The sequence below is a fragment of the Lathyrus oleraceus genome, chromosome 1 (assembly GCF_024323335.1).
Source record: "Lathyrus oleraceus cultivar Zhongwan6 chromosome 1, CAAS_Psat_ZW6_1.0, whole genome shotgun sequence".
NCBI lineage: Eukaryota > Viridiplantae > Streptophyta > Magnoliopsida > Fabales > Fabaceae > Lathyrus > Lathyrus oleraceus.
Genome location: NC_066579.1, coordinates 382,122,560 through 382,133,841, shown reverse-complemented (window position 1 = coordinate 382,133,841; position 11,282 = coordinate 382,122,560). Strand labels below are relative to the sequence as shown.

General features: G+C 37.5%; 1 non-coding gene across 1 annotated transcript; it reads right to left on the bottom strand.

Moving 5' to 3' along the window:
* Positions 1-6,234: 6,234 nt before the first annotated feature.
* LOC127117071 (small nucleolar RNA R71) lies at positions 6,235-6,341 on the bottom strand. The gene has a single exon (XR_007801833.1). It is a non-coding gene; the product is annotated as a small nucleolar RNA R71 (small nucleolar RNA).
* Between the last annotated feature and the right edge of the window lie 4,941 nt (positions 6,342-11,282).

Below are 11,282 nucleotides of genomic sequence, written 5' to 3'. Positions count from 1 at the left end.
ATAGCACAACAAGGGTGAAAAGTAGGCAATACAACCAGGGATCGAGTGTATCCCCAGCAGAGTCGCCACTTTTCTGTAGCGGTGTATTCGTCGCTATATGATTTATCGATTAAACCATAAGCAAGGTATACATTGAAATTTCGAGTCGCCACCGCACTTTTATTTATCCAAAGGATTGGCTAAAAAGCGAACAAAAGCCTAAGAAGTTTTACACGTAGAAAACTAATAAAAAGATCAGAGAGTCTGGGTAAGGGGTAAATTACGCAATGGGAAGGTGTTAGGCACCCACTACGTCCTAGGTACTCCTAGGGAGCCCTTTTCACACTTGTTGTATAAGATTGTTATTTGTTATGACATAAATATTGTGCAAACATGATTGGGATGATGAGAAAAGAATATACAAGTTTTATTGGGTTTGAACGGATGAACCCGCTGCCTACGTACCTTCCATCAAAGGTAAGGATCAAAACGCCGTAGTTCGGCTAAAAGATTTCCAAAAGTGGGTGGATTCAATTTTAAACACAAGCACTGAGGCTTTTCATTATCAATGGGAGAACACTCGACCAAAAACAACATCCACCATGTGAGGATAGCTTCGACGCACTAGAGGGGTTAACCCTGTTTTCAGTACGGAAGTCTTACTGTCGACTCACTAAGGATAGGCAAGATTTACATCAACCACAATGATAATTGAAACCTATGGCTAATGCATGAAAAGGTTAACAATGGACAAAGCCAAAACAAGTGAATGAGTGAAGTTAATTGATTGTGATTATGAAAGTGAAGTCAGAGTATGATTAAGATTGATTCGAAAGAAGTATTATGAAAATGGAGTTTGAAAAAAGTCAAGGACTTGGGTCCAGGTTTTTAGTTAGAAAAACATGAAGATGTTTGCACAACACTTATGTCAAGTTTGAAAGATAAAGTGTGAAAAGGTTTAGGACATAATGAATGATGAATGGATGACGATGGATTGTAAAACTTCTTAGAAGGTTCACTTCTTGAAATCATATGGGAGATGATTCAAGTGTGTCCTTTGGAATGGGCAATGAATAATAACAAACAAACAAGAAAGAAAAGGAAAACGGATATCGGATGCCAATCACTGGGCTTATACCAATCTCCTAAAATAAAGCTGGATATCAGATGCCACTCAATGGTCTTACACTAATCTCCTCAAACAAAGAAATAAAAGGCGGATGCCGGATACCAATAGATGGATTTACACCGGTCTCCTAAAACAGAATAGGATATCAGAAGCCACTCAATGGTCTTACACCAATCTCCTCAAAAGAAAACAAAGATGAAACATGGAAGTCAACTGCCAATCTATCTGGACTTAGGTTAACTCCACAGTATGGTTCTAGGAAATCCAATGCCACATTGCAGGGACTTACAGTGGATCCTCACATACAAGAACAAAAGCAACACATGATCACAGGAATGCAAATGCCAACTAGCAGGGACTTATAATTGCAACCTCACATAAACAAGCAGAAGCAAAACATGGATGTCAGATGCCAATCTATCTGGGCTTACTCTAACCTCCACAGTATGGTCCTAGGAATACAAATGCCAACTTGCAGGGACTTACAGTTGTTTCCTCACAATCAAACAAACAAACAACAGAAGATATGAGTGACCAATGAGGTCTTACACTCTATCCTTCCATATCATAGGAGCAAATGCCAAAGCAATGGACTTACAATTGTCCTCAATGGGCAAACAGCAATGACAATATCACAAAGACAAATGAGATGATTGTGCATTAATGGCAATTGATGATGATAAATGCACAACATATAAGCAAACAGGTGCATATGAAGCAATCAGTCAATCAATGAATATCAAAACAGCACACTCTATAGCCAAAACAAGGGGGCTCACACAAGAGGGTTTGACTATGAAAGTCCACTGTAATAGGTAAATGTCGCTCTTAACCTTGCCATTGAGAGGCTAAGGTGAAGCAGATGAAAAGGAGATGAGGGGTGTACCTCATTGCTTCTATCCCTGATCAGGGAGAGCATCAAATAATAGAAAGTGGGGGAGTTCAGAAAGATGGAACTCTTTCCCCATTATTGACTCGATTGATCTTGGGTTTTTATCTCAATGCTACAACCATGTAATGGGAGCAAGGAGAGGACTCACTGAATAGTAGGGGATAGGCTACTTATCCCTTTGATCTACCAATTGCCTTACTTGAAGGACTTTTCCTGCTTGGGACAATTTTAAACACACACAAGCATTGCCTCTTAAGGAGGACTTCAGACAGTTTGCCCGGTCAAATAACAGACCGGGTCTCCAGACTACATGAAGAAGAAGTAATTATACCTCAAAGCAAATGCTAAATAGCAAAGCAAGCAAGTTCAAAGAACTTAAGCAACTAAAGTACCTGAAAAAGTCAAACCAATTAGTAAACAGTTCAACAGTTTAAAACAAAAGGAATGGATAAACAACAGTCAACCACAGAGGGACCAATGTGCAAAGCACAAGACTCAATTATATGAGTCACACCTACAAAACAAGGGTTAGCACATGATATATATAATCCAACTCAATCAAATTTGAATGATCTTTGAGGCATTGGTGCTTAACCTGAAACATTAACTCAATTGTAAGCTCAAAAGACCACTAGGACTAGCCTAGGGTCAAAGATGAAAGAAAAAGTCAAAACAGCAAGGAAAAGTCAACCAAAGTCAAGGTCAAACATTTAAGAAGCTACCTCAATTGGATTCACAATCAAATCATGCATCAATGTCATTTCATACACAAAAGAATGCAAAGCATGGCAAGAGAAGCATACAAAAGGTCAACAGCAAGACCTCATTCAAAAGTCAACCCAAACAATCTCAAAAATTATCAAATAAATCACATTCAATCCTAACATCTAGCATGGCAAGCATGTCAAATTTCATTGCATTTGGATGAGAGGAAGGCAGTCAATTAAAATCAAGAAGTCAAACCAAATTTAAGTATGCACAATGAAGGTCAACAAACATGGGTCAACTTCAAAACATCATATCAAATTGAAAACAGATGAGAAATGAATGAGATTAACACCAATGCAAAGCTCAAGATGTCTAGTTATCATATATGAAATTTCATGATCATTCAATATGGTATGAGGATTTCCCAAATGAAATGGCAATGTGTAGCACAAAAAGTCAACATTTGACTAGGCAGGGAAGAAAATTCACAATCAAATGGAAAACAGCATGATTAAATCCCAGAAAATTCATACACAAACTAGACATGTAAGAGATCATTCATGCAAAATTTGGGGTCATTTGGATGTAAGGAAGCATGTGAACAAAAATTGGGAAAATGCATATCATTCATGTAGCACCAAATGCAACACCTCACTTCAAAAATTTGTAACTCACAAACCACATATGAGAAATGCATAAACTCTATATGGAAACAAAGGTAAATGAGTCTAGTTTCACCACAAAAAGTTTCAGGGGCAATGGATACATCATGACAATTTCACAAAAGGAATGGCAAAATGTATCAATTATGCATACATGTTAGGAAACCAATTACCAATTAAAATCCAGCCAATGAAAAATTAATTAAAAATCATAATCAAATACTAGACATCCATGTGAAGATGATGGAAAAATTTTCATGATTTTTGGATGAATAATGAATGAGTTAGGAATTTTGTAAGTTGATGAAACAAATGAGACAACATGAGCAAAATAGCATGGAAAACAAGTCAAACAAGGGTCAACAGTGGCAATTTTGTAAATAAACATCTCATTAATCAAAACGCCCCGTTTTGAAGGGACACGGGAAATGTTGTGATTGGCCAGTTCCCAATGGAACAGTACACGGGCCAATGAGCATCAAATTCTGGGTTTATGAAACCCTAGGGTTTAACAGCAGCAATGTTCATGGTATCACCAACATCAAAACAACATTCGACCAGCATGGCAAACAGCAAGGTATTAACAATGTTCATGCAACATCACACAAACAAAACTCAAACACGACTCATGGAAAATTCTGGGCAGCTAGGGTTCATAAACAGGGTATCATCATCATCAACATCTAAACATGAGCAAAAATCAAAGTGCCCAGAACTCAAAATTAACCATGGCAATAGCATCAGCAAGCATCAGGCATCATGAATCCACAGGCCAATTGCATTGAAATACATGGAGCAGCATGCATCGAGCAAAAATGACATTGAACACAAAAATTCTTTTCCAAATATTTCATGCATTACTTAATCATTTCATGTGAATCGAAGCTCAACATACTCAGCATGTAAAGATCTATAAGGAACATGCAATGGTTTTAAAAAAACAAAGAATCGAAATACCAACCAGATTTGAAGAGCTGAATGAAAGTGTGATTTTCTGGTTGCTAGAGGTCGAAACAGATGCCCTCCCTGCTTTGAAATGATGGGTGATGAAGTTTCCTTAGCTCAAGGATGCTTGGAAATAAACAAATAACGATTTGCCATTGTTGGTAGCTTGAAGATGCAGTGTTCAAAAGGGGGTTCCAGTCATGATTTAAGGGTTCAAAATGCTTCACAAGGTTGTCCAAATGATGAATGAAGCAAGAGGGCTCGAGCTCCTTGAAGCTTTTGCTCAGAATTTTCTAAAATGCAAAAATGCAAGAAGGAGTGAATGGGAGTATTCTCTGTGATGGCTGCTGTGTCTTAGTCTCTAGGGTTGGCAAATGTCAGAAAATGCACTTATATATCACTGTTTTAACTTAGTTAATCAAGTGTTAAACCACATTAACTTAAATGAACCATTATGCATATTTGCTAATTTGGAAAGTATGGAAGTGGAGGTGTGAGTTTGTGGTCGAAATGGGCCTTTGGACAGGCTGCAAGTAACATTTGTGTTTGCTGTTTTTGGTCTGCTGATGGATTGCTGTCCTTGATTTGCTTATATGAAGCCATTTGCCAAATTACCAAGCTTGCATTTTTTGCCCATGGAGATGCATGTTTCTGGCCAAGTTAGGGCTCTAGACAAGTTGCAAATGATGTTTCCAAACATTTCCAATTGGCCAAAGGGTGTGAAAATCAATAATTCAAAAAGTCAATGGTTGGTCAAACTTGAAATGAATAAAGTCAAGGCCAAAAATGCCATTTTGAATGGTAGGGTTTTGGTTCATGAAATTTATATTTTTGGAAAGAGGAGTAAAAATGTGGTTTGTAGGAAAAAACCCCACCAAATTTGGCCTTATGGTTCATGAGTTATGGCTCTTTGAAGTTCACAAATTTTTGAAATTGAATTGATCATATCTTGACAACCACACATGGGATTTGAGAGTTCTTGGACTTTTTGAAAATGGGAGAACAAGATATTCAACTTTCATGTTGGGCAAAAATTCATTTGAAGCTTGTATCATGATGTAAGTTGAGGATCAAGAAGTTTCCATTTTTGGCAGTTGAAATTACAGGTCCACTTGCTATTTCTGGAAATTTTCTGCTTGACTTGATTTTCTTCCATGATGAGGTTTGACATGATAGATGAGGCTTGTACAAGCATGAATGAGCTCCTTCAAATCAATTCTATCCATCAGATCACTGATTAAATCCACAGTTGACCAAGTTTGACTTTTCTAGGGTTTTGGATGACTGAAGCATTTCTGATGAATTCCAAACCCTAATTCCTTGAGAACTTTGTTTCAAATGATATCATAAGTTGTATGAACTCTTGATTATTGACCATGGTGCCCAAATTCTGCAAGAATGGCCACCATCCATTGCTTTGACTGACTGTTGACTGACTTTGACCTAATTGCTGATGACTGCTTCAACTGCAAGCAACAAGGTTAGACTGACAATATTTTTGTACTTTTTGGTTAATAAACATATGAAAAGCAAAGATATACAAATCCAAAGTATGCTTGGTGATCAAGAAACAACCCACAAGGCAATCTACCCACTAGGAGGGAAACCAGGGCATGCAATGATCCTTGAGGCCATGATATGATATGATATGGGCCATGAGGGATCTTAGGGCCCAAAATTGGGGTCTTACAGCTGCAAATGAAGACCCACATATATAGTTAAGGCAATTTTTGGAGGTTGCAAGTAACTTTAAGATTCCTGGCATAACAGATGATGCATTCAGGTTAAGGATATTTCCATATTCTCTAAGGGATAGAGCCAAGAGTTGGTTGAACTCTATAGAGCCCAATTCCATAGCCACATGGAATGCCTTAGTTGAAACATTTTTAGCTAAGTATTTTCCTTCTGTCAAGAACGCTAAGATGAGGAATGAAATTACTTCATTTAGACAAGGAGATGATGAATCCTTATTTGATGTTTGAGAAATATTCAAAGAGTTATTAAGGTAATGTCCCCACCATGGTATACCATTCTGTAGCCAACTAGAAATATTCTACAATGGATTGATCCCATCTTCAAGAAATATGCTTGATGAATCTAGTGATGGATATTTTCTATCTAAGTATTATGAAGAAGGGTACAAATTGATTAAAAGTATTACGACTAACACCTACCAATGGCCAATTACAAGAGCTATTGTTGTCTCAACTCAACAGAAGTAAGTTGGTGTTCATGAAGTCACAGAAACCACGAATCTTGTTGATCAAGTGGCTAAGATTCTCCAAATGATGAAAAATATGTTGAGGAGTCATGACGTGTCAGTAGTCGAACCTTTCAAGGTTGTAACTAACATATCAGAGGTTGCTTATGTTTATTATAGGGGAGCTTATTTATTTGAAGATTGCTCAGCAAATCCTATTTCTGTTAACTATGTGGGAAACAAAAAGTACAACAACACAGACAATCTTGGGTGGCGTAATCATCAAAACTTCTCATGGAGGAATAGTCAAAACTAACTTAAACCTCAAGCACCACAAGTTCCACCTGGATTTTCTGCAGCAAACTATGTTGTGGCTAATTACGGGAATAACCAGCTGGAAAATATTTTGAAGTCCTTCATACAAGAAACCAAGAACCAGTTTCAAGCTCAATGTGTAAGAATTAAGAACATGGAGAGTCAATTTTGGAAGATTGCTTGATCACTTAAGTCAAGGACTATGAGAGCACTTTCAAGGTTCACTAAAACTCTAGAATTTACCTCTACATCCGAGAGTATTGAAACATGCAAGGTTATCAAGTTAATAAGTGAAAAAGAATGTGAGTTATCAACATCAATAAGGGAAGAACCACCAATAGAAAATCTAAATATCCCTGACACTTTAGGAGTGGAAGTGTCTGAGTCTACTGAAGCTACACCTTTGGTGGAACCTATTAGGGAGAATGTAAAAAAGGAGCAATGCACTATGAAAACTTTTGGCATGACTTCAAATCCTGAAAAGAAACCAATTGACATGCTAGAGGTTGGCAGAACACCTAGATTTATTTAAGAAAGGCCACCACCTCATTTTCCTCAAAGACTCAGAAAGGCTAAAGAAAATCAGCAGTTTGGAAAGTTCATTGAAATTCTGAAGTAGCTTTATATCAACATGCCATTTATTGAAGGCATTCAAAAAATGCCAAACCATTCCAAACTTATGAAGGATGTTCTTACTAAAAGGAAGAGAGTGGGTGAATTTGTTACTATGGCCTTAACTCAAGAGTGCACTCAACTTGTTTAAGGGAAACTTCCTCCTAAGTTGGAATACCCTAGAAGTTTTACTATACCATATAACATATGAGATTCTTTTTGTGGAAGGGAACTATGTGATCTTGTGGCAATCTAACCACATGCCTTTATCTATCTTCAATAAGTTGGGTATTTGAGTTGCCAGACCAACAATTATCACCCTTTAACTAGCTGACCAAAGCATTTGCTACCCCCAAGGGAAAATTAAAGATGTGTTAGTAAGGGCTGGTAAGTTTGTATTTCCAACATATTTCATCATTATGGATTTTAGTGTTGATATAGAAACTCTCGTCATGTTTGGAAAACCCTTTCTTTATTTGGCAAGGGCATTGCTAAATATGGAAAGAAGAGAGTTGACTATGAGAGTCAATGGACAACAAGTAGTATTCAATGCATTGAAGTATCTAAGAGATGGGGGGGGGGATTGTGATGTTCATAAAATCATGGTTTTTAAAGACTTTGGAAAATAAAATAAGAGTTTAAAAACATTTTAAAAAACTTAGCAACAGAAAAATAAAAGAGAATAAAATAAAATGCGAGAAGTAAAGAGTTTGAGGGGAAAAGAGGAACACCAGAAAATATACATGTTTAGTCAAAAACAACTTATTCTTGTCCCTAAGAATTAATCCAGAGAGTTCCCAATAAATTTTGAGAGCTTTTAGTAGGAAAGACTCACGAACCCCTTTGTACAAGGAAATGATTGTTAACCTCCAACCAAATATTAGAAGACTTCGCAATATATTAGTTTGAGTCTTATCTTCCAAATGGTGAATCCAGGAAGCCAGTCCTTTCTTTAGAAATGAGGACCTCAGAGCGGTTAGTCTTCAAGTTCCTAAATCTTGGAAGCTTTTACACATGTTGAGCTCACAAACCTAAACCTTCGTTTTACACAGGATAACTGATCAACCGCCAATTCTCCTTGTTTTCTAACACTCATTCGACACCTTTGTAAAGAATCGACAACACATTAGTCACTTATTTTATTGTTTTGTTGCGTTATTTATATGGTTGATATTGTTGTCTCTATTTATGGAGCACATATTATATGCATCATCATACTCCATTTTATGTCCTTTTGTGGTAGTTCTTTTGGTTTCAGGTATAAACAAGTGCACCAGAGGGATAGACAGGCAAAACAGGCATTCTGGGCCCGACAGAAGAAGAAAAATGGACCTACAGTATCCCTTACACGGCCACCCATGTTGGCCAACACGGGCCGTGTCAGGAGAGAAGTTTGGGAAATGGAAAACAAGGAGCTAACACAGCCGCCCGTGTCAGCCTCCCTGAAGGGCGTGTCACAGCATAATTGTGCCCAGAGGCCAACACGGCCAGGCGTGTTGCCTGGCACGGCCAGTGTTGGCTTGGGCACTTGAATTTCCAAATTTTTGCTATTTTTGGCACAGCTTATCCCGGAGGGCATTTTGGACTTTTAGGCAAGAAAATGTGTCATCAGGAACTATTTACAGTGGATTTGAATTGGGGAAAAGAGGACTTTTTGTTGGTGTAAGCCCTAGAGGCCAATACTTTTTGGTACTTGTATCGAATTATTTATTAATAATAAAAGGCATTCTCTTTATTATGGTTGATTAATAAAGCCCCTGAAATAGATAGTCCGTTTAATGTATTAAGTGTGACTTAATCATGAGAACACATTAAACATAAGGATGCTATTCCTAAAGTATCCGTAGTCGAGCTTTAGTGTGAAGTGGGATAACATTAAAGCATTAAGACTATTATGTTTGTAGACTGATGATCACATCTCATGGATCATGGATAAAGAGTTATCAAGTCTTAAACATAGGTATGAATATTAGGAGTAATATTTATACCGGATTGACCCGCTATGAGAATACTATATAGAAAGTTATGCAAAGTGTCATAAGTTATTCTCATGGTGATAATAGTGTATACCACTCTTCGACCTGAAACCACTATGGATCCTAGATGTAGAGTCGAGTGCTTTATTGCTGATCCAACGTTGTCCGTAACTGGATAACCATAAAGACAGTTGATGGGTACTCCACAAAGCATGCTGAGGGACATGAGTGTCCTAGATGGAATTTGCCCATCCTGCGTAACAGGATAAATATCTATGGGCCCAATATTGAACTGGACAAGGGTGACACGGTCTATACCTTGTGTTCAATATAGATATAAGGGCAAAGGGGTAATTATACACATAATTATTATCACAGAAGGTTTTGTCAGATCACATGACATTTTCGTGTCTTGGGTAGCAGTGATGTGTTGCTAGATACCGCTCACTGTTTATTATGTTAAATGCGTGATTTAATATAATTTCCAACGTCACGAAAACCTACAGGGTCACACACAAAGGACAGATTAATGAGAGATAGAGTAACTAAGGAATACCGTAAGGTACGGTGCCCTTAAGTAAATTATAGAACATCGTAAGGTACGATGTACTTGAGTAGAATACGAAATATGGTAAGGTACCATGGGCTTAAGTGATTTTGGGCATATTATAAGATATGGGCCAAAATACACTTAAGTGGGCTTTTTAGCTTGAAACCCACACAAGTGGTTCTATAAATAGAACCCTTGTGCAGAAGCATTCATTGCGGTTGCATTATTTTCGTTTTCTCTCACTCTCTCTCTCTCACTCAAAGCCTTCATTCGTACCAGCTAGCACTGAGATTGAAGGAACCCGTTCGTGTGGACTGAGTAGAGACGTTGTCATCGTTCAACGTTCGTGATCGCTTCGTGGATCTGCATCAAAGGTTTCGATCGTCACAAGAGGTAAATATTCTATCACTGATCATGACCATTTGTAAGGATCTCTAAAGGAGAAAATTTTAATTTCCATTGCGTTTTGGACAGCAATTCTCCTTCACTTTTTGGGAGAGGATAGAGAATTGGAAACGATCAAGATTGAAGAAGTGATAAGAAGAGAAGAACGGGGATCCTTCAAGAGCGGACGCGATTGAAGATCAACGAAATTCAGACCTTTTTGTAATGTCTCAATTTTAGTTTGTATCTGATTTGAATAATATGATAGGCTAAACCCCCCCAATGCCAGGGGGTGTCCCTGAATTGATCATGTAATGACTCCGATGTTTGATTTCCCTTAATATATGTTATTTGATTTCAATTTCACTGTATGATTTGCGCAATGCTTTCTTTTTGGCAAAAATTAAGATTGATGTATGGTTAACGATTAGGAGGACTACAATGGTTAAGTTTTTCATACAGTGAAACCATAGTAGAGATCACCTAGGACTAGGGATACCCTATGGTCACCGGATTAATCTTGTTAATTTAAAATGCTTGATTTCATCATAATCACCTAAGGACTTAGAGGTTAGATTGAATACCAAAGGTTTCCCTCCGAGGACTTAGGGGGAAATAATCTTAAGATCCGGTAATTGAAATAATATTCAGTATTAAGGAGATATACACTCAAAGGGTCATTACAGGAGATGTTTACACACCTTCCTTGGCATATCATATTAACTTGTGAAAATATTTATTTGTTATATTTTTCCTTACAGTGAATTCTTCAAAACCATAACTATAGCTTTTGTTCAATTGAGTGACTATTTACCTTTATATTGTTGCGCAATCCTCGAGATCGATCTTTGGGAAACTTCCCTCTTATTACTACAACGGCGAAAATAATACACTTGCTATTTTTCCGATCAAGTTTTTGGCGCCGTTACC